Here is a 25,588-nt window from a genome sequence, read left to right as displayed (position 1 = left end):
ATACTTATAGGGACATGATAAAATTAAGTATTTAGGAGTATGGATTAAAAATTACTCTGGTGTGTCAGCTAAGGATATGTGGAAAGAGACTAAACAAAAGATAATACAAAAACTACGAAAAGGGGGGAAGCTTTGTTATATGGTTATGGACAGTAAGATAAAAACAGTTAAAATGTTTTTAGTCCTATTAGTCTTATACACAGGTCAGGCATATTTTTATCAACCAGAGGAGAAGTTATGGATAGCAATTAATAAACAGCTGAAGGACTTTATCTGGTAGGGGAAGATGGCAAGAGTCAAGTGGGATAAGATGATTATTCCAAGAGAACAGGGCTCCTATACATAGCACAAGCAGAAAACTATAAGTCAAAGTGGAAAGGGATGATGATGAAACCGAGGGAAGCTCAAGAAACAAGGAGAGACTGGGATTTTGGATGCAGGCCTTTAAGGAGAATAACAATAATCATTCAGAATATTATAGCCATAAAGTAGCAGAAAATGTCTTAAGAACTAAGCCAACATGGGAATGGAGAAAGGACATTCTGCCGATAGGGATGACTGCAATTTGGGATAAAGACAATAGGCAAGAGGGGGCTGCAATTTATTGGAGAAAACCGGCAAAGGACCAAGGTACTGGGCACAAATAACTAGAGAGGGAGAGATGACAGAATGGGAAGACGCCAATAATTTATTTGGACTTTAGGTTGGAGATTGCCTTCCCTATCAAAGATTGCTATCAGAGTATACAAAAAGAGAAAGAAATAGGGGGTCCTAAATGCAAGACCAGCACTGGCAGAGATTTTAGTAGAATGTGGAACAGAAGCTGGCATTAAAAAAGGAATAATTAGTACAGCATACAAAACACTGCATGATAACTACAAGAATCAGAGGATGTTAAAAAGGATTGGGAAGAAAGACTGGATAAGTCATTCACAAAGAAACAATGGGAAGATATATGTATGTCTCCCAAATATGCAACAAAATCCTAGAAGATTTAGGATTTTTGATTGGAAATGTTTACATAGATATTTTTATACCACAAATAAACTCCAGAGAATTTTTTCTCAGGTTGACAGCAAATGTTGGAGGTGTGATGGGAAAGAAAGTGGTAACTGGGAACATATTTTCTGGGACTGCGATGAGCTGGCAGACTTTAAGGATTCCCTGCGGGATGCACGGTCAGAAATGCTGGGTGGGCAGATTGGTGTGACGAGGGAGATGATTTTTCTGAGTGATTATACAGAATCAGAATTCCCTAGACATGGTAAGGCCTTGCTGTGTCTAATTATGGTGGCTGCCAAAAATGCAATTACTAAAAAATGGACAACAAAATCTAAACCAACTATACTAGAAATAGTGAATTATAGTAAGAGAAATAATACAACTGGAATTGAGATCTTTAGAAAAAGGTAAGAGCAAACTACACAGGAAAAATGGGAATGGTGGGAACAATACATACAGGGGAGTAATGAGGTTTAAAAGAAGGCAGTACTTAAATGAGCTATGTAATGTTTGACTGAAAATGATTGGGTAGATTATAAGTGATGTACAATATTTGCAACTGGGAGTGTGTCAGTGTGGTCTGTGATGTAAAATGCTTGCAACTAGGATTGTGTAGGTGTGGTTTGTTTTCATTTATACAAATGTATGATTGCCTATGTTGTAAGTGATGGTTAAATAAAGACATTTATTGTTTAAAAAAAAAGGGAAAGAAAAGAACAGATAGCAAACAGTTGAAGTGGGAGCACAGGCTGTAGCATGCACTTTAGCATTGGTAACCTTAATTCTAGGTTAGGTAATCCCCACATGCATAGGTATTTTTACACCTCAAGCAGATTCCAACACATTTTTCTTCAGGTTGATAGTAATGTTGGAGATGTGACTGGGAAGAAAAGAGGTAACTGGGAATGTGAACATGTTTTGGGAGTCTAATGACTGGATACATTTTCAGTACTCTATCAGAAATATTCGCTGTAACTAAGGAAACTATTTATTTGAGCTGGGACACAGAATCTGAATTGCCTAGACATAGCAAGGCCTTATTAAGTTTAATTATGATGGCTGCCAAAAAAAAGCAATTACTAGGAAGCAGAAATTAAAGTTTAAACCAACCATAAAATACTGATTATTATAAAAGGGATACAATAACTGGAAGAGAGATCTTTAGAAAATGGAAGGACCAAATTACACAGAAATAAATGGAAATTCTGGGAACAATACATGTAGAATAATTTTTAGGAAGAGAACAGAAATCTATGCAGTGTTTACAAGGAAAGAAAAGATATGTGATGTATAACATATGTAAATGGGAAAAAATGTTAATATGGTTTGTTCTCTTTTCTGTTAAGACACAGGGAAACATGCACTGACAATTTAATAAAGGTGTTTAAAAAATGATAGCACCAATATGCTAAAAGAATATTTTATTACCCCAGTACCACTCATACCCCATGCCACAGCTCTTTCCTTTAAACTGCAATCAGGCAATACTACTCCCAGACTTACCAAAATTCCACTGCAGAGCCATCTTGTCCAAATCAGTCTATGAACTTCCTGTAAGACTACAAAAATCTTCTACCCTCACAAACAATAACCAGATCATAAACAAAAAAATTCCTCAAGAAAGCATGTCCAACATATTAACCTCTTCTTCTGTGCTGGAAATGTTCCCATTGTCCTATAGACAACCAACCAGTACTAAGCTTTCTAAAATAATAACATGCATATTTTTTTTCATTTAAGAACATAACAATAATAACAATTATACAATGATGGCTCATTTGTATTCAAAAACAAACATACTGACTGGACAGCCAAATCAACGTGCCCATTGTAAATCAAGCATATACCAACAGAACAAGTCCTGACGCCAAAGTATCATTGAGCAGCCAGACTTTCTATTGGAAAATGCTGAGTGTTAGAAAAATATGTACTAATGTATATGTTTAGTGCTTATTAGAAGCTAAAAGGATTAACACATTTTGTTCTATTTTATGTACATCTTAATCCTGTATAAAATTATAAGATGCTTTTTCAAACTGCAGTATGCTTTCTGAAATTGCAAGATGCTCTCTGACCTAGTATTTGCTAGCACAGCAAAATTCATGTTTATGCCTTTTGGAAATTTACTCAGAAGGAGGTGATTATCTGCTAGGTCAGGAAAATGAATGAATAGTGAATGAATAGAACAATACTGTTTTCTATAACGTGATTGAATATGAACAATCAGCTCTGTTCGTGTTATGAGAACATGCACAGCTGCGGAAAAGAAAAGATACACCAAACAAAGACTGCTTAAAGAAATGAACTGTAATCTGTACTTGCTTTGTGCTCGAATTAGCCATAGTACCTTGAATGGTAACACTGCATAGTGAGAAGTTGTATCTGACCGGTGGTCATCAAGGCCACGTTGTTTTTCTTAGGAAGTTTTTTCGTAAACTTGATATGCCAGCAGAAAATCATGGATAAACAGCTGCTGTGAAATAATATTGAAAGAACTTGTGATTTATTACGTCAGCTTAGTAGGCAATACCTTGTAAGAAATGTATACGAATAGCTTCACTTCCTGATTCTAGTTAGACAAACTCTGTATTAGCACGTTTTTGTCTCCTTGCTGCAAGATTAAAGTGCCTTAACCTGAACCTGCCGTGTGTTGATCATTTTGAAGTTATTTTTCCTTTGACAGATTGGTCATTCGGACTGGAAACTCTCACTTCGCCTCAGGTCAGATGGGCCAGGTGGCATGAAACCGTACGGGGAAGAGACCACATCGGTTCTTCTGCTTTGAAAGACCTCCGACTGAATTGTCGTTCAAAAAAGAGGCCAGCCACTTTTCTGATCTGCGACTGGAGGATGAGTTGGTATACGAACCAGAGACGGTCAATCACGGAGGCTCAGGTAAGGTGAGATTTACCTTTTTTCTGTTTTAGATCAGGGACTTGATTGGAAATATCTGTTAGGAGATTTGTTTTGTACAAGTCAGGGACAGAAATATTGCAGTCTTGTCATAGATCAGGGAAACAGAATAGGTAAGACAGTTATTCTAGATAAACTGTGACATAGAAAATCATGGTACCACGTGAAAATAAGAAGGGTTATGTAACATTTTTAACAGTCAGAACAATATGGGTAATAAGTGCACAAAAAGTTCCCAAGACCCACTGCTAACCGAAGATGCAAAATATATGCAATTACAGCGTGCCAACAATGTTAGATACTATACAAAATGGGTTAATAAATATGAATTTAATGGCAAATTAGAAAAATCCTCGCTTACAAAACTTGTCAAACAGCTTAAAGCTGACACAAAAGGTCAGGTAAAAAAGCAACGTCAATTAGGTATTCCTCAGGCACACAGGTGGATTGAGGAAGCAAGCCGTAGAGAACAAAAAAGTAATAATTCAAAAGCTATGTTTCTAGATAAAGAAGACAATAATTTAGTAATAGCATTAGCCCCTCCGCCCCCCCCCCCCGCTTCCCGCAACAGAATATGAAGCGAGCGGACAAGCTGATCCACCTCCGCTATACCCGGCTGTCACCGCAAAGCCAATACCATACATCAGAGATCTCATCGAGACTAGGTCTCGAACACGTAACTTAAGAGGGGATACTGAGTTATATCAAATGAACAAAAATTCACGAGCTATGAGTGAAGAAGAGATATGTCCGCTCATAGAAGTACCAAATCCTCAGGCAGGACAGGACCCGACTCTCCTAGTATATAGACCATGGACACCGGAAGACATCCGGAAAGCCACAGAGGGAATTCCCCATCCAAAAGTTAATTTTAGAAAATTCTTAGAAGACTTACAGGGCATGAGGCTAAGTTACCATTTAAATGGAGAAGAAGTAGAAAAAGTAGTTAGACAAATCGTAGGTCCAGATTGGCACATGATCAGTGGCAACTGGAATCCCCGTGACGCAGAACACAAGCCACTCCCACATAGCAATGCAGAACTGGATAACAGAGTGAAAGGTCTAACAGACCGAATCTCTGAGAAATGGAAGCCTACGGCAGACTGGACTTGCATTAATCAATGCATCCAACAGGAAGGTGAAACTGTTGACAGATATTATGCTAGATTATTAGAGTGTTTTAATAACCATTGTGGAATGCAGGTACTTGAAGACCAGACACATGATTCCCCATATGAGCAGCAGCTAAAGAATGCATTTTTGAAAGGCAGTATTGCACCCATTAGCAGCTTTATTACAAAGCACATGGTAGATCACCATATAAGTAGATTGCAGTCATTACTTGAATATGCAAGACATGTCGAAAGGCATTTTAATAACAAAAAGAAAACCCAAGTATTTGCTGTAGAAGACGGAGCAGAAGTTTTTGTAGTACAATCAGGGAAAAAGGGCAAGAAAAATGCCCAGGGAAACAAACAATCTGATAAACGATCAGAAGAGTTTGAAGAGAGAAAGAAAAGGGGTGAATGCTTTAAATGCGGAAAAAAGGGACATTTAGCAAGGGATTGCAGGCAAAACAAAAAGGTAGCCATGGAAGATAAGGAGGATGAGGACTGACTATATGATAGTCAAGAATCACTAGAAGGGAATAACCAAGAAAAGACAAATGCAAATGTGATAGAGGGAGTAGAGAATGTGATAGAAGAAATAGAGGAAGTACAAGAAATCACCGATGGTGAAGAAAGTGAAATTTTGGACATAGATTTATTAAGCTTAAAGCTCTATTTATCAGACACAAAACCGGAAGTTACACTTCTGGTAGAGGGGAGGGAAGTTAAATTCCTGTGTGACTCAGGGGCTTCATGACCCTGATACATCCTTCCAAACTACCAGAAAATTCAGAATCACTTGATTATTACACATTAGTGAAAGCAGCTAATAGACAGCTGTATCGAGAGCCACTCTCCCATAACATAGCAATAACTGACCCTGTTTCAGGGATGACCCAGAAAAGCAAAATTGTTGTTTCTGCAAAATGCCCAATAAATCTTTTGGGCAGAGATCTTATGCAGATATTTGGCATAGCAGTAGTACCAACTATGCAGGGTATGGAAGCACAGCGACAAATGGATACTTTTGTGGTGCGACCGGAGGGTGAAACATTTTATTGGTACAGCCAGGACTTAGTCACGACTGGTCCAGGGGCAGTAACCGAAGAACTGATGAACGTAGCCATCAGTAAGTCCCCCTCCCTTGACACTGATAAACAGCATTTGTTGCACTGTACTCTGTATTATTGTAGCACACCAGGATCTGATAAGGATTATGAGCAAGAACTGTTTAAAAACCATGCAAACAGATTAGTATTACGTAATCTGTACTGGGACACAGAAGCGAACAGTGTAGTTAGCTGTTCATTGCCCCAGAAATTCTTTGCACTCTATAAATCTAATCGATTACCACATGTTAGTTTAACTAAGGACAAGAATGTGAAATGGGCAGATCTTGGAGAAAAATTCACAAAGTGGGAAAAACAAACTGAGTTAGAATTGTCAGAACAGGGAGTACAGAAGCAGAAGTTAAATTGGATAACACAGACACACCCAGCTGTACACTTGCAGTCTAGTGAGGACAGCTGATTAGCACTCTTACTAGAAAGGAAGGAAAAAGCTTTACAGAGCATACCAGAAACTGTCTGGTCAACAGGGAAATCAGATGTAGGACTAATTCGTACAGCAGGACCAGTTACTATTATGCCAAAATCAGCATTCAGACCTCAAAAGAGACAGTATCCCTTAAGAAAGGATGCAGAAGTAGGAATCAAACCTATAATAGCAGCTTTACTTAAGGAAGGAGTACTGGTAGAATCTCCCGATTCACCATGTAACACACCCTTATGTCCTGTCAGGAAAGCAAACGGAGAATAGTGCATGGTCCAAGATTTGCAGGCTGTAAATGATGCAGTAATACCTAGAGCACCTACGGTGCCAGATCCCCACACCCTATTGAATGATTTGAAGCCTCAACAGAAGTATTTCCCTGTGGTAGATATTAGTAATGCGTTCTTTTCGATACCGATACACCCTGACAGCCAACATTGGTGTGCATTCACATTTCAGGGGAAAAGGTATACATACACGCGACTACCACAGGGGTATTGTGAAAGCCCAACAATATTTGCACAAGAGATGGCAAGTAACTTGGCGGGATTTAGCCCACCAAGACGCAGCCAAATTTTACTTTATGTAGACGACATCCTGCTGGCAGCCCCCACCCAGCAAGAATGCAGAGAAGATACCATAGCATTACTACAATTTCTAGCCACTCAAGGACATAAAGTAAACAAAAACAAATTGCAGCTTTGGAGAAAGCAGGTTAAATACCTGGGATATGTAATATCCAAAGAAGGCAGAACATTAGATGAGGATAGGAAGATAGCAATTTTACAAGCACCCAAACCGTCTACCAAGAAGGAAATGATGTCCTTCCTGGGCACGACTAATTTCTGTCGGAGTTGGATTCCAAACTATGCCTTGGAGTCTGCTCCACTGACCAACTTAACATACAAGAAGCCTATGGCAGCACAAGATTTATTACAATGGACACCAGAAGCAGAATCAGCTTTCTGCAAACTGAAACAACTGATAGCATCCTCATTAGTTTTAGGATTACCAAACTATCATAAACGTTTTTTCCAAACTGTAGATTGTAAACAAGGTTACATGACATCAGTATTAACACAGCAGCATGGGGATAAGCAACGCCCCATAGCTTATTATTCATCACAGCTGGACCCAGTGGCACGATCCCTGCCCCACTGTGTACAAGCAGTAGTTGAAGCTGCAATGGCAGTACAGGCTTTGGCCTCAGTAGTGTTGTTCCACCCTCTCACATTGAGAGTGCCTCATGTAGTCGCAATTATTTTACTGCAAGAAAAAGTAGCATATCTTTCTCCTGCTAGACATCTTTCCTGTATGACTATACTCTTGAGCCAACCTCATATGACAATTGAACGATGTACAACTTTAAACCCGTCTACCTTGCTCCCGACCCCTGCGGATGGCACACCACACAGCTGCCTGCAGGAGATTGAGCAAAAGACACTGCCTAGAAAAGATCTAACGGATGTTCCCTTGGATGATGCCGAGGTGACATATTACGTGGATGGCTCATGCAGAAGGGGTCCTACAGGACAGAATCTAGTAGGATATGCAGTAGTTTCTGATACTGAGATTTTAGAAGCAAAGTCTTTACCACACAACTTATCTGCACAAGCAGCAGAATTGATTGCCTTGACAAGGGCTTGTACCTTAGCAAAGGGTAAATGTGTGAACATTTTTACTGACAGCCAGTACGCTTTTTCTACTGTACATGTTTTTGCACAACAGTGGAAAAATAGAGGAATGATAACATCTACTGGTAAACCGATTAATCATGCGCAATTTATTTTAGATTTGTTAGAATCTATTCAGTTACCTCAGAAAGTAGCTATTTGTAAATGTGTAGCTCATACCAAGCAACAGGATAGGATTTCAAAAGGTAATGCGAGAGCTGATATAGTTGCAAAACAGGCAGCTTCAGCTTCGGAAGTATTTCTTTTGAGTGAGGAATTACAACCTTCTGAGATTTTATATTTAGAAATGTTGAAAACAATGCAGACACTTACTACAAATGTAGAAAAACAGAAATGGATAAAACAAGGAACAATTCTTGAGAAAGGGCTGTACATCTCCAAAGAAGGAAAACCAATTTTGCCGTCTAACTTGTTTAGATATGCAGCTTTGTTGAGCCATGGGCAGTGCCATGTCTCAACAGGGGGGATGGTACAGTTAGTGAACCGAGTGTTCACTGCACATGGATTTACAAACTACACAAAAAATTTTTGTGCAGCATGCCATGTTTGTAACAAGCATCATGCACAAGGAGCATTGAAGCCTAAGCAAGGGAGTTTCCCAACACCACCATACCCGTTCCATACTATCTGTATGGATTTCATAGAATTAAACAAATGTGAAAATAAGAAATATTGTCTTGTCATTATAGATATGTTTTCCAAATGGGTGGAAGCTTTTCCGACCAAAAATCCAGATGCAGCTACTGTTGCAAAAGTCCTTGTTAAAGAAATTATTCCTAGATTTGGCATACAGGAAAAGATCTACAGTGACAATGGAACACACTTTGTAAGTCAAACTATACAACAGTTGAGCCGATATTTCGGAATTTCTTTAAAGAACCACTGTGCATACCACCCCCAATCCGCAGGATTAGTAGAGAGGCATAATGGGGTTTTGAAAAACAAACTTAGGAAATTGATTAGTGAGACACAGAAGAACTGGGTGCACTGCCTGCCTCTGGCATTGTTGAGCATGAGAACTGTTCCAAATGCAAAGGGGTTAACTCCTTTTGAAATACTGTTTGGGAGGGCATATTATATACCTCAGTGGAAACCTCTCATGCCTGCAGACCATGAGGCTGACAGTTCACTTGCAGAATATATGAGACGACTTTTAAGTAATAAACAACTTTTGCAGTTAAATTCTGTTTCAGATAAAGAACAAACCAGACCATTGGAAGCAGCAGTAGTCCCAGGCACGTGGGTCTGGGTGAAGGTTATCAAGAAAAGGAATTGGACCACACCGAAGTGGGAAGGGCCGTACCAAGTGCTACTGTCAACACCCACTGCAGTCAAGATCGAATCCTGGATTCATCTGACACACTGTAAATTGGTTAAAAACTTTGAACTGGACAAAAAACTTGTTACTGTTACACAAGAACAAAATGACCAGATACGGAACAAATAGAAATGCTGAACAACCTCAGAAGTATTGCATGATCATTCTGTTGGCCATACTGATAACATTAATCTTTTTGTTGTGGCCTTTCCTTTTTCCAGCCACACGAGCTGAACTGAATAAACGTGAATCACTCATAGACTGGCATCCGAACTTTAACACTTACCAAGCAATTAAATATGTGTATGCTGAAACTTTTAATGTTTCGAATTGCTGGATCTGCACAGCTATACCAACAGCATTCGGGGGATTATTAATGACTGCTGTCCCCCTAGGGGTCAATGAGACCTGGGAAAATTTGCTTTTTGATACTACAACTGTAAAATCACAAGACAAAATAGCATTGTACCTGCCTGTTACACAAAAGGGAATTGTATGTTTTTACAAAAATGATACTGTTCAGCTAGGTTGGAGTAATTGTAATGTGACTGTCCCTTACAAATGTTATACCAAGGCCAATAATGCAGGTTATATCTGTGATGCAAACTATGACTCATATCTTGAGTCGATACATAAAACTATTGACGAGATACAACGTAATCCTGTTCTTTTTAAACAACTATCTATTATTGATAAGAAAATGTTTCATGCAGGGCAAGTGTATATTAATACTAAAGTAGAGAATTGTTATTTTGTTTGTGGGAAAAAGGCATACAAATGGTTACCTGAGAACTGGTCCGGCAGTTGTTTTTTGGATTACCTGGTTCCGGCCATACGACAAACTGCAGTCTTGCCTCAGGGAATAATTCGAAATGTCAGAGAGGTAACAAGAAAACCGAAAATCCAATCAAAAGGCCTGAAAATCCAGTGGGACGAATTGAAGCAAGTTGGAAAAAACATAATTCCGTAAAAAACAAAGATAAACTGACACATGGACTTGAGTGACACTATTATATCGTGGGCAGGTATAGCCCCTGCATATGGCGCAGTGAAATCGATTTGGGAGCTGAGAAAACTGTCCAAACTTCTCGAAGTAATGAGTAATGCAACTTTTTCTGCTCTCGAATTAATGACTGATGAACTTAACGTTATGAGAACTGTGGTGCTTCAAAACCGCATGGCTCTTGACTTCACCCTAGCGTCGAAGGTGGTACGTGCGCTTTAATAAAAGAGGAGTGCTGTTCATATATTCCTGACAACCAGCATGAGATAAACGACCATCTTGAGGTGATTCAGCAAGTGTCGGCCATGACCAAACCAGGCCCAAACCCACTGACGAACTTTTTCCAGAATTTGTTTGGGGGGTGGGGTTGCATCCTAATGAACATCCTGATTGCCATTTGTGTGAGATTACTCCTATTAGGAGTGTGCATTTGTTGTGGTATTCCCTGCATGAAAAGATTGATCAAAGATTTTATGGACATGTCAGTTTCTGAGACTTTATATCAAAGTACTGAAATTGAAGAACTGTTGAAGAGTGAAACACTTTCATAAGTTTAAACTGAATGACTCTTAACTGCAAATTCTGAACAGAAAGAGGTTAGGAGAAGAAGCAACTGTTTATGCTTTTGAAAATAGAATAAAAAGTATTAACAGGGGGGAAATGTTACAAAATATGTACTAATGTATATGTTTAGTGCTTATTAGAAGCTAAAAGGATTAACACATTTCATTCTATTTTATGTATAGCTTAATTCTGTATGAAATTATAAGATGCTTTTTTAAACTGCAGTATGCTTTCTGAAATTGCAAGATGCTCCCTGACAGTATTTGCTAGCACAGCAAAATTCACGTTTATGCCTTTTGGAAATTTACTGAGAAGCAGGTGATTATCTGCTAGGTCAGGAAAATGAATGAATAGTGAATGAATAGAACAATACTGTTTTCTATAACGTGATCGAATATGAACAATCAGCTCTGTTCGTGTTATGAGAACATGCACAGCTGCGGAAAAGAAAAGATACACCAAACAAAGACTGCTTAAAGAAATGAACTGTAATCTGTACTTGCTTTGTACTCAAATTAACCATAGTACCTTGAATGGTAACATTGCATAGTGAGAAGTTGTATCTGACCGGTGGTCATCAAGGCCACGTTGTTTTTCTTAGGAAGTTTTTTCGTAAACTTGATATGCCAGCAGAAAATTATGGATAAACAGCTGCTGTGAAATAATATTGAAAGAACTTGTGATTTATTACGTCAGCTTAGTAAGCAATACCTTGTAAGAAATGTATAAGAATAGCTTCACTTCCTGATTCTAGTTAGACAAACTCTGTATTAGCACGTTTTTGTCTCCTTGCTGCAAGATTAAAGTGCCTTAACCTGAACCTGCCGTGTGTTGATCATTTTGAAGTTATTTTTCCTTTGACACTGAGGGACAGAGTAAAACAGAAAAAAAGTAGGTACTATCTCAAAAATTAAGAAATGTAAATGTACCTGTCTTTCCTTCTATTTCTGCTCTGTCCCTCCTCGTAAAAACTCCCCCCCCCCTGAAAACAGCAACGGAGATTCTCTTTTCTCCACTGCTTCCCACACTGCACTGATGTACTGTGCAAGCATGGGGACGCAAGTCCAATATGTATGCTCAGTACATCAGTAAACAAGGAAAGTGGCGGAAGAACACTACACCGTCATTATACAACACACTATTTAAGAAAGGTAAGTAATTTCTTTCTTAAATAATGCCATTTTATAACAGCAATAACCCACTCCTGGGTGTGGGTATATCAGGATTTGCCCATGGTTGGTTCTGCTTAATCACACCACGCCAAACGTGTGTAAATCCTGATATACTCACACTCAGTCATGGGTTATTACTTAATAAACCTCTGACAGGCATTATAAGGGCAGCACAGTGGTGCAGCAGATAGTGTTGTTGTCTCACAGTAAGAGGTCCCCCAGTTTGATTCTCAGCTGGGGTGTCTTCTGTACGGAGTCTGCATGTCCTTCCTGTTTCCTGTGTTTGTGTGGGTTTCCTCCAGGTGCTCCAGTTTCCTCCCACATTTCTAAGACATGCAATAGGTTGATTGGACACTCTAAATTGGCCATAGGTGTGAGTGTTTGTGCACGTGTGTGGTGTAGATGAACTACTGCAGAACAGCTAGCCTCCCGGTGGAGTAAACCTTGGCTCTAGATGATTGTTACTGTTGAAGTGACACCCTGACACCATTTGCAAAAATGGGGAAAAGGGGTTGTGGATGGATGCAGGCATTATAAGCTCTTTATACAAGTAACTGACAACATGAATAAAAGCCTCAATACCACAGGAATATTCACATATGCAACAACGATCCTTCAGCTAATTTAATAACGTGACTTCTTACTCTCTTAACATTCTCTTAACTAACTTAATCTTTGCTAAGAAACCTTTATCATATAATAATGATTACCTATCAAACAGATATATCCAAGTATAATTATGGAAAATACCATCTCTGACTTAGGACCCCCAATATTCAGAGTCCCACAAGGCTCAGTCTTCACCCCTGTTTTAATTTTCAGTATTTATTCTTTATAATGACAAACTTCTACTAAATAGTGGCAAAGGCTATCACTGTTTGATAAACCCTGCTTACAGATTTCAACAAACTCTTCAAATGATTCTATGACCACTATATGTAACATTTTAACACCACTAAAACAAATTCAGTGTACTTGCTTCCTCACAGAGGCATACTCTATCTCGCCTCAACAAATCTGATCCCTGAGAATCCCTGTGATGCAGCAGTTTAAAGCCCTTAGTGAGACACAGATGATCCATGTCCAAGTAGCAACACAGGTATTGGAGGGGCTGCATGGGGGTGAGGGTGAGTGGCTGATTCTGGCTCATGCATTCTAGGAGAAGGGAACCAGCCTAGACTCAGTGCAATACGTTAAGAGCCTGGCAAAGATTTGTGCTACAAGTGGGTATGCTGCTTGGTCAGACATATGAGGAAGTATGTATGCACCTGCCAACATATCAACAACATGTAGCTTGCAAAGGCTGCTATGGGGAGGTACTGGGAGTTAGGATACTGTTGCTGAAATGTGATGCTGAACCAGTGTCCATGATCTCATCACTGGCCCCATATGTGGGGTTCAGAATAAGCCCAAGGGAGGCTAAATTAAGTCCAGTTGACCTGATAGATGAGGATAGGAGCTATTGGCAGCTGATGGTCAGCTGCAGAGGGGAGCAAATCTGATCCCTGGTATATCAGGACTCAATGTCATTAGCTATAAATATATAGGCCTTAGTCTACATCCTACTGTCCTTTCACCTCAGTATAACTACCACTACTTAAAAATTATTTCATAACTCAGGCTTGCCAGCAACTCAGACTTTTAATTAACACCAGACTCTCAAAGTGCTACAGCCAAAAATATTTTAACATCAAAACTTAAAACATGCTCTATCTGTACTCTTTCTGAGCAACTCACAAAATGCTCTTCTACTACAGAAAAAAAAATTGAAACTTTAACCATACCAATTGAGGAACCTATCACTGCATCATCTTATCCACCACAAGGTGCACAAAGCACAAATGAAATACCCAACCACAATTCTCAACAACTGTTTATAAAACAAACATACACAACTTCTGAACTCCTCCAGCTAATAAGTTAGCCAGTAATACAGATTTCCCCCATACATTACACAACATAAATCTTTCCCCCCGTCTTGTCATTATAAAATATGCCCCACAGTATGGAATATTACATCACCACATATTAGATATTACCCCTCCCTTGCACCTTTTAAAGCTTCGTTGTGCAACTATTACATGACAGTATAACACCAACATCTAATTCAGAGGTAGTATTTTCCCATCTAACCAAATTATTAGAACTTATTTTTACTTCCCACTCAGTTTACCTAAAAGGGCCATAATTTCTTTACTTGAGACTTCACACTCCTCACATATTTGCACCCTAGCAGAACTCTCATTCTAATATCCAACAGTAGACAAATACAGGCACCAACAGGAGGTCGACAAAATCACAGTTCAGGCAAGACTCAGAAGGAACAGCCGTTTATTCAAAAACATAAACGCAACACTCCCCACAGCGTTTTAGTCAACAAGACTTCTTCAGATGTATAAATGAATAAATCACTAGCTGCTACTTCCCCTTATATACCCATAATCTCTTACTTGAATAATTATTTAATAAATTAATAATGCTGACATGCTTTAAAAAATACAATTTAAGAAACAAAGTTTACTACTGGTACTAAAGACAGCAGCCTCAGATTCCCTGTTCACTCATATCTTCTCTTACATTATGCACACACTTCTGCTGGACTTCCCATGGACATCTTCCAGCAGCCTGATGACCCCTCTTCTATGGCCTATAGAACAGTAAGCAGTGCTGACTTCTACTTGCTGCTACCACTGTCCTCTAACTCTACTGATAGCTTTTGAAACCAGTGGGGAAGAGCACCCCCAGATCCCTTACCAGACTGGCTGTCATCATTTCTACTCCCCAAGTAGATACACTTTGTCCATAATAGCCTTGGGGTGAAGCAACACTTGTATTTATCTGCAGTGACCTTCACTGTTACCTTTCGGCTGGTCAACCTTTCCAAGCACTTCCTTAGGTCCTTACTCTCATTATCCTCTACTAATGTACTAGTTTTGAACTGCCATAGGAAGAGTTTTTTTGTTAACAAGAAGCATCTTTATTAAATTAGCACTTCTGACATAGGCAATCATACATTTACATAAATGAAAACAAACCACATTGACATCATTTTAGTTGCAAACATTATACATCACTTATAATCTATCTAGTCGTCAGTCAGACATTACATAGCTCATTCAAATCCTGCCTTCATTTAAGCTTCGCTTCTCCTCATGTATTCTTCCCACAATTCCCATTTTTTTCCTATGGAATTTGCCCCTACCCTTTTCTAAAGATCCTAGTTCCAGTTGTTTTATCTCAGTTACTATATTCACTACTTCTAGTAAAGTTGGTTTAGACTTTGATTTCCATTTTCTAGTAACTGTGTTTTTGGTATCACAGGAATAGGTCACTCTCTTTTGCATTAAATTACCCACAGCAAATACAATAAAGAGCAAGTGAAGAAGAATGGACCAGGACTAACTAGAGGTATTCCATTAGTCATTTTACTTATTCGTAGCACCATCCTTCTCATCATAAACCTCTGTATTCTGCCTTCAATGAATCAGCAATCTTCAGTCTCATTTCTGCCCACAACACCTACAGTTTTCTAGCATCCACCTCTGCAGTAGAAATCAAAAGCCTTCGTAAACTCTAGGCTGACTACTGCCAGTCTATAATACTGGAACATATTCTACTCACAGCTCCTTTCTCCCTTCTTGTCTCTTCCTCATACTCTTGAGTAGAGTGTAAGGAATCCATCCACGAGTCATCCCATAGCTTACCTGCTCTCTCATTTTGTCTTCATATGCCTAACTCATTGCTAATCCTCTCCTAGGTCAGCATACTCCATTCCTCTAAGATCTCAGACTGTTTGTATTCCTACTTTCACACCCCCAACTTTAAGCCACACAGTAGCATGATCACTTCTTACAAATGCACACTCACACAGATATTCCTGAGCCTCTCCACCTTTGTAAGGAACAAATCCAGAATTCTATTCTTCCTAATACATTCCTGCAATAATTGGCTTAATCCCTACGATACAAAACCTTCATCAAATTCCATTCCCGCTTTAATTTTCAAGTATGCATGTACATTTGTATTTTTTCTTTTTTTTTTTTTTTTACTTCCTTTGTTAACCGGGTGAATGAAGTGCTCCTAAACACTGGACTGTTTTCTGTTATGAACCAGGCCCATAAGGCAACAACAAATGTACAGCAGTATACACATGAACAAGAACAAACAATATAAATACTCAGTAGTGAAGAAGATACAGACAGTTATTAGCTCAGCATTTCTTTTATCCTAAACAAGTATAAACTGCATAATAAATCTGAATAAGAAATATATTCAAGACGCAGCAAAAAGAAAAATAAACATAATGATGGCGACGAGGATGAAGTTAGTAATTATGATGTTGATGATGACTGTCCCCAGATATATCCTCCTATAAACCAAGTATTTACAGGTTTTCAAAATTGTAGCAGCTGTCATGGAATGCTTTCCTGAGTCTTAATGAAATGGCAAAGCCAGTACTAGTCCTGTAATGGTATACACAAAGAGAATGTAGTATTTGCAGATGTGACTTAAACAGGATTCATAGGACAGTTGCAAGTGCATCTATATTGCAAAGTCAGATTTTAGCACTTTGTGAAATGCTGGAAGACTGTCACTATTTTGCACATGTTGTGGCAAAGCATTCAATGTACTAGGAACAACCAAATGTTTTCTCTGTGGCAGCTAAGGTAAACGAAGGTTCTCTCAATTGTAGGCTGTCTTGGCTTCTCAAATTTTAAGTAGAATTTCTAATAAAGAGATTATTTCTAAGCACAGGACAGCACCTGTCATTCATCAGTTTGAAGATTACGTTACTGAGCAAGAAATTAGCCCTAGCCCCCATTGACGTCCCATTAAGTCTTTAGCAAGGTAACAGTGATGCTGATGATTATGATCTCAGTGTACAAGTCTTAGTATCTTATTCTCTGCGGTTTGTAGCATAGCTGTATTGTGTGCAGGATGGAGTCCAATAATAAGCATAGTCTTGGTGGCAGGACACTGACTGCAACTGCCCGTAAAAAAGAGATATTCTGAATGATATTTCAAGTAGTTAAGGACTTTTACTAATTTGCCGTTTTGTGTTTGGTGAAGGAATATGTTTGTTCTGAGGAATGGCCATTTATATTGAGTGATGATGATGCAAGGTATGGGAGTGTTATCTGGATCCTTAATTAGCAATGATGTGGTATTAGCAACATTTTTTCTGTGTTTTAAACATCATAGCTGTTTATTTGTTAATATTAATAGCCTGTTTTTATCTATCAAGTTCCAAACAGCAGAGGGTTCTGAGTGAAGAGATGATAAAATCAGCAAGTGAAGGACAGTAGTATTGCTGAAACTGAACTAAAGTCTTGGTGAGTACCTTCATGAGGTGGACCCTGTTTTTACAAAATCTCACAAAGACGACAGTGATATATAGACTGTATTTTATACAGCATATATCATGGACAGAAATAAAAAAGACAGCTGGGTGCACAAGTCCCAGGATAAAAAGTGCCCAATCCTGGTAAGTGCACTGGTGCCAGGAATGGAAAAAAATGACAGTATAGAATCCTCAAAACACGGAAACACTCCTACAATGGGGTTAGGCCAGGCTCAGGGGGAGGATGGCCCCCATGTTATAAAAGGAAGTAGTAGTCCACAAAAAACACAAAAATTGATAGGCCAAATAAAGAGCAATAAAGAAGACACTGGACTATTTAGGATAAGAAAGAAAAGTATTATTGTTACTATTATGCAAGAAGCCCAGAATTTCCAGGTAGATATTCAAAAAGATTGAGAAATTAGGGTAAAGAAAAATACTTGCACAGGAAAAAAAACTGTCAAAAGCTTCAAATGCAAATTTATGTTCATTAATACAACAGATCCAATAAAAACATCACATAAACAAAAAAACTTTAAGCTGGTTGGAAAAAAAAGCAACTGAGGAAGACCGAAAATATATAAAACAAAACCTAGAGATGTTTGAAAGGTATAAAAAAGAAACATGGGCATGAGAGAGAGAGAGAGAGAGAGAGAGAGATCTGGTATGGTGCAACATTTATGCAAAGAAGAAAGACTAAATAATACAAAAAAAAAAGCAGCTCCTAAGATATATGTAGAGAAATACAGGCAAATGCACACAAATATGGAAAATTTCACAACACAAAAATAATAAGATCACAAAGGGGGAATGTAGAAAAGAAGATTAGTAAAGCCGAAGTTAAACAAACAGAAGCTAAAGTTATGGAATACCTGCAAAATAAAAGTTTCAATGTTGAAAATCCAACTCTGGTAACGTCACAGCACGATGGAGCAATGAGTCCCCAAAGTAAGAAGAAACAGATGGAACGGGAAGCATCTGAAAAAAAATATGGACATGGGAAAGAAAACTATTTAATATGCTGCAATATCCATGCAAAGGAGAAAGCAAAACTAATTAATACAAAAAAAAAAGCAGCACCAAAGATATTTGAAGAGAAAAACATGCAAAGGCATCCGAATATGGAAAATTTCACAATGCAAAAAATTAGAAAAGAAAGGGGGAAAGTAGAAGAGAGGATTTGTAATGGAGAAGTTTAAAAAATAAAAACTGAAGTCATGGATTACCTGCGAAGTGAATGGTTTAGTACTGAAAATCCAACTCTGGTAACATCATAGCATGATGGAACAATGAGTCCCCAGATTAAGGAGAAACAGGTGGAATGGGAAGCATATGACCGCTTGCCACATGAAGACACTCTGGATCCTTCAGTAAGAAACTAGTACAAAAGTTTAGTTGGAATTGCACAGCAAGGGAAGGCACTAGAAACGGTGGTAACACTGATGCACTCAATGTTGTGGAGTGCATACCTCTTAACCTGAAAACATCAAAAATCTGGACAAGGCCCATGAAACATAGGTACAAATATGTATGCTGATTAACATAACATTTGCATACATAATTATGCAACCCATCCACTCCAATGGAATTGTGGGACACCAACTTTCAAATGTAAACTGAAGAACAGGCAACCAAAATATGGCACCAGAGTCCCCCTGCAGCCATTCCAATGTCCCATTACCTGGCGTGCAATAGGACCATTTCCAGTTAAATTCTGCTGGTATGCAAAAATAAATAGAAAGAAAGAATAAAATAAAATAAATAAATAAATACATAAATAAAGACTCCTCTAATGCCTCAGATGGTTATTTGTTTCTCTTAATCAAGATTCAACTCTTAGTGGAACAAAACTTAACAAACACAAATAGTCTTCACAAAGAAGACTGTTTTCAAAATTAAAAACAGCAGAATGTTTCCTGTGGTAGAACAGCCCTAAAGGTTTAGCTAGGCATTATGTTTGTAGTCATACGAGTACATCTTCATTAGCATTTCTTGGAAACACAGGGTTATTCTGTGCACAGTACCTTGAGTTCTATGAATTAAAGCCTTCAACTCAAAGGTGTACATACTTTAGAGAGAAAGGGTTAGTTATGTAAACACAGCTTTCCTTTTAGCTGTAGGAGACAACATCTGAAAAGGATTTAGTGGGCAAGAAGGGATAACATTTGAAGATAACAGCATTTTAAATGTACAACAGAATGGGACAAGAGAAAGGGAGTGTGAGTACAAAATGGAATTTTCTGGCTGAACTACTGTGGGGCTATACCCCCTGCTCAGCGACAAATGCCTCCTTCACTGCCTCCTTCACTGCCTCCTGAAAATATACTATTACCTGCAAGAATTCTGTTCCTCGGGTGAAAACTGCATCTTTCCATTGCAATGATTTTGAGGTGCTATGGCACACATATGCTTAAATTTTCTTTTCTTTTAGAAGGAAAAAAATATTCTTTTTTTTTTTCACGAGTATGCACAATGGAAAAGTTTTCTATCCCTGAAGAAATGCTGTCTTCTGTCAACAAGACGGCTTTCACGAATCCCCTTTTTCATAACAGATGTCATTAGTACCTTTTTCAACAAGGTAAACAGTTACTACATCAGATCCTCAACCTTCTGATTAACTTCCCTTTACCATTAAAAGTTTGCCAGAGGGAAAACATACCATGATATATTATGTGTCCATTGCCAGGACAGTTAAATGCACTGGAATGTATTAATTCAATGCATTAATATAGAGGTGGAGCTGTGGCAGGTTGGAAAAGGTAAGGTAGTCTAGGAATGCTACACACACACACACACACACACACACACACACACACACACACACACACACACACACACACACACACACACACACAGGCGCACACGCACACACGCGCACACATACGTGCGCACACACACACACACACACACACACACACAACCTGTTCACGAGAAGATACCTCAAAAGTCCACCATATCTCTTCCAGCAGTCCCCACACACACTACCCGTTCTCGAGAAGAAGATAGCTCCAGCACACACCACCCGTTCTCGAGAAGATAGCTCCACCATATCTCTTCCAGCAGTCCCTGTTACCTATTCGCATGTGAAAGCAGCTCTGCAGACTTCTCTTCCAGCAGTCCCTGCTCGACTTCTCTACCCACCATAACAAAGCAGTTCTGCAGACTTCTCTTCCAGCAGTCCCCGCTAGCCAGGGTTGCTAGTATCCAGAAAGCAGCCAGTATAAAATAAATTAAATTCCAGCAGTCCTTCTCGCAACAGAAATCAGCAGCCCTTCCTGCTCGCAACAGAAAGTACAAAGCAGCCAGCATAGTATCCAGAAAGCATCCAGCATTCCAGCTCACTAGTAACACAGGAAATGTGTGCACATGAGCCCTTGAGCTCAATTTCGACAGGCTGATGGATCGGACGTCATCTCGCACATGATAACTTCAGCTCAAAAAGTGAAACAAAAAAATTTTAAAAAAAGCTGGGAAAAATTTGGAAATGAAGGGGTGCCACTCGGGAATCATGGCACCCCATTATTTGGACCCCAAAACTCAGTAAAAACTGAGCAATTCAGTACGGTTGGGAGGTATGGTGGAGTGATAGGCCTGTGAGTTCCCATATGAAGGAGTAACAGATAACGCAGGATGCAGCTGAAAAGAACATGTTATAAGAACATGTTCTGGAACTTTCTGTAGAATGCCCTCAGGAAACGGAGTACAAAGGATGTACCCTTAATTTAGAATAAAATGATCTAAGGGAAGAGTTGCTTGATCAAATAGAGATGGGCAGATATATTAACATTAATGAATGAAATAGATTACAGAAAGTCAATAAGACCCAAAATGTTAGAAGTTTGATGAAACAAATGAACACAGTAATCAAAGCTATTAAGAGAAATTCATGTGATATAATGGAAGTAAATAGGATATATTATTGTTCTGCTAAATTAATAACAGATAAAGTCTTACTACAAAAACACAGAGCAATAAGGGGCAGGAAGGAAAGAAATCAAATGCCATCATGTTATCAATTAGAGAAAAACTGAAAAGCAATTAAGACAAGACGTGTCATTGTTAGAGTACAGAAGAGGGAACATATCAACAAAAATACTTAGAAAAATAGACATGATAAAAGTAACGCACGGTATCAGAAAATACCAGGAGTTATTGTACACCATTGCAAACAATAAACTACAGATATCAGCACAGGCAGAAAACTTTGAAGATGAGCAGAAAATATAAAGGAAAAGAACAAAATAAGCAATTCATTCATGATAAAAAATTGGGAAACAAGGTGAAAATAATAGAAATACCAACAAAAAAAGAACAGACACATTCTGGAGAAATATTACGAAGACTGTGGAACACAGAGATGCTGAATGCATACAAGTAGTAAAAGAAACGGTAAGAGGTTCAAATGTACAGGATATGAAATGGGCTGAAGTAACAGTCAAAGAAATTGAAACAAAATTAAGAAAAGCTCCTAAATGGAAAACTTCATGCGCAGATACGGTATTTAACTTTTGGTTAAAAGTATTAGCATCTTTACACAAAGATTTAGCCCAGAGTAAGGATTATTTATATGCACATCCAGAACAGGCACTAACCTGGTTCAGGTAAACCTGCAAACTATAGAACAATAGCCTGCCTTCCAACAATGTATAAACTATATACTGGGATTGATGCTGACAGACTTTATAGACAATTACAAGAAAACTCAATCATGATAACAGAACAAAAGGGTAATAAAAGAAAGTCATATAGAACAAAGGATCATTTGTTGTTAAATGAAGTAATAGTGAGGAATTGTAAAAAGGGGGAGAATCTGAGCATAGCATGGTCAGACTTGGAAAAAAAGCATTTGAGAACATCCAACATTCATGGATAAAGGAGTGCTTATTGATGTACAAGACACACCCTATATTGAGCGATTAAATTACACTGACCATGAAACAGTGGCAAACCACTTTTCAGCTAAGACATGATAAATGACAAATTATTATTCTAAGGCTAAAAATTCAAAGGGGGATATTCCAGGATGACTCTGTCGCCACTGCTATTTTGTCTTGCCCCTAACCTACTAAGCTGCCTACTTAAAAGATTAGGTCTTGGTTACAATTTGGCTCCCAGAAAACAACAAAGTGTAGACTTCTCATCTTTTCTAGCTTATCTAAAACTGTACAGTTCATCAGATGAGGAACTAGAAGCATAACTACAAGTAATCAAACGTTTCTCAGATGCTATAAGAACGTTATCTGGTCTTGATAAATGTGCAGAATCAACCTTTAAAGCAGGACAGTTGAAGCACCAAGAAAATATCAGTCTGGGACACGAATGTGATTTAAAGGAGCATGAGGGGATGTATAAATATTTGGGAATTGCAGAAGTATCGACAATAAGACATGAACAAATGTTAAGAAAATTTAGTACAGAATATTTTAGATGACTAAAATTAATACTAAAAACAGCCTTGACATCTAGGAACAAAAGTACAAGTTATAAACCAATTTGCTGTTGTTTTTACAGTTTTGGGGTGACTGACTAACCCCAAAAGGTACTGGATCATATGGTCAGGAAAACAAGAAAAAATGCTTCATGCTTATCAAATGATTTATAAAAATAAGCGTACACCAAGATTATATATTCCCTGTTCTGAAGGAGGTATGGGCCTCCTCAAAGCTGTTACCTGTTGAGATCTGCAATCATAGCACTGCAAACACATTTGCTGATCTTACAAGATCCAAACATAGTGAAAGTTTTAAAACATGACGAGAACAAGTCTAAGATGACTTCTCAGTTTAATTTTGCAGAAGCATATTTGTGTCGGGAGGGAATGAAAATCAAACCAGAAGTAGACAAAAATTAGGTAGCAAATGACTGTACCAAAAAACAATAGAAAGAGTATATGGTGAAGGATCAGATGAGAAGGCAAGAAATTTGGAAAAGGCATACATATAGTTGCAAGTACAGAAAACGCCTGGAACAACCTCATGTCGATCAGGATCTGATGCAGGAATGGTTAAAAAGAGGCAAATTTAAAACAAAAGAAGAAAGGTTAACACTGGCGGCACACAATAGCGGAATATATACACGTTGGTTTACAAAGTCCATTGAACATGTGGGAGAAACAGACAAATGCAGGTTTTGTAAAACAGAATTGGAAATTATCACATATCTTGTTGCTGGGTGTGAAACACAAACGGAAGAGGGTCTGTATACTGAAAGGCATAATAATGTGTCAAATTATCACACATCTTGTTGCTGGGTGTGAAACACAAACGGAAGAGGGTCTGTATACTGAAAGGCATAATAATGTGTCAATACTGTTGCATTGGGGATTATTTCCAGGTCTTGAGAGTGCTGACACCAAAAGCTTTTTAGGTACCAATGTAGTTTCCTCATATGCAGTCTGGCATATGGAATGAGTAGAATACAAGAGGCCATGAAACCTAGAGCTTGCAGGATTTTCCTTGTGGTTAACTGGGTTCTGGTGGCTAGTTGAGAGAAGTAGTCTGTCAGGTAGGCTTGTTTTTCTGGAGTAAGGAATGCCATCCAGAATGCTGTGTCCACGCTTGCTCCCAGGAATACAATTTTTTGTGTGGGGACTAGTTTTGATTTCTTTTCATTGACAGTATACCCCAGGAGATCAGTAGGTCCATTACAAAGGTCAGGTGTTGGAGCAGCTTTTCCTGACTGTCTGCCTGAATTTGGCAGTCATCTAAGAATGGGAAAATTTGAATATTTCTTTGTCTGCAAAAAGCAATGGCAGTAGCCAGACATTTTGTAAAAACTCTGGGAGCAGTAGATAATCCAAAGGATAGCACAGAGAACTGGAAGTGCATAGATCCTGCATTGAAACGTAGGTATTTCCTGCATGATTCCCTGATTGGGATGTGTAGGCAGGCCTCTTTTAGATGTAGGGTGGCTAACCAAGGATCTCTGGAAAGCATAGGTAGAAGCTGCTGGAGGGTGAGTATTTTCAGAAAGGTGTTTAGAATGGATAGATCGAGGATGGGGTGCCATGTGCCCTCTTCTGGGCATCAGGAAGAGTCTGGAATAGAAACCTTGGCCTACCTATTCTGCAGGAACATGCTCTATTGCCATCAAGGAGAGCAGGGAGAGGACTTGTTTTTTGGAGCCTCTGCCCACTGGTTTGGAGGAAGATCAGGTAGCCCTTTTGAGGTTGGCAGAGTGTGGAAATAAAATTTGTATCCCTGGGAAACTATGTTGAGGACCTAGCGGTCATTGGTAATGGTGGCCCAGTTGTCTGCGTGGAAGGAGAGTTTTCCTCCAGGGGGCACAAGCAGGTGGGCAGAGGGTGGGGGTAGTAGTGTAAGGTCATTGTGAGCTCTTACCATAGGGGGGTGGCCTTGTCTCCCTATTTTTGTAGAGGAGGAACTCCATTGCTTAGATCTCTGCATTCCCTGGGGCTGTTATCGGGTGGGTCTGCTTCCCCTGGGCCTGGGCTGAGCTGGCCTGGAGGGGGCAGGAAAGGACGAGTGCTTGGAGGGGCAATGCCTACTGAACCTCTGTGGCTGTACCTGTAACAAGTCTTTAACTGTCTGCATAGATTTAGCTTTTTCTTCCATCTTATTTAAGATCTCTTCTGCCTTTGTGCCAAATAAATTGTCTTTGTTCATGACATGGTCTGGCAAGGTCTGTTCTTTAAGCCAAGCATGCCTTCTAAGGACAGAACCAGTGACGGTTGCCCTGCAAGATGCTTCTAGAGCATTAAAGCCACATTGTAAGGTGTGCTTATTTACTTGACTTGCAGAATGCATTAACTCTTGTAACTCTATTTTCTGCACAAGCTGGAAAAGTAGATATTTTTGTTTGAGGAGTTCCATGGTATGCTGTTGATATCTGGGCATATGGAATTGACAATTTAATGCTCTAATAGCAAGAGTAGCAGAGGTGTATACTTTTTTACCTCATC

General features: G+C 38.9%; 1 protein-coding gene across 6 annotated transcripts in view; it reads right to left on the bottom strand.

Moving 5' to 3' along the window:
• LOC122804132 (N-acetyllactosaminide beta-1,3-N-acetylglucosaminyltransferase 2-like) overlaps positions 1-25,588 on the bottom strand; it is a 273,832-nt gene that overhangs the window by 64,557 nt on the left and 183,687 nt on the right. The window contains exon 1 of one of the 6 annotated variants that reach the window (XM_044073785.1): positions 18,540-18,630. The exons of the other annotated variants lie outside the window; for them this stretch is intronic. The gene's annotated coding sequence lies outside the window, so the exon portion shown is untranslated. Of the gene's footprint in view, positions 1-18,539; positions 18,631-25,588 lie in introns of those variants that run through there. 6 annotated transcript variants of the gene reach the window in all.

This window comes from Protopterus annectens, chromosome 6.part0 (assembly GCF_019279795.1).
Source record: "Protopterus annectens isolate FY-2018-M chromosome 6.part0, PAN1.0, whole genome shotgun sequence".
NCBI classification, from domain to species: Eukaryota; Metazoa; Chordata; order Ceratodontiformes; family Protopteridae; genus Protopterus; species Protopterus annectens.
This window is presented reverse-complemented; position numbering and strand designations above follow the sequence as displayed.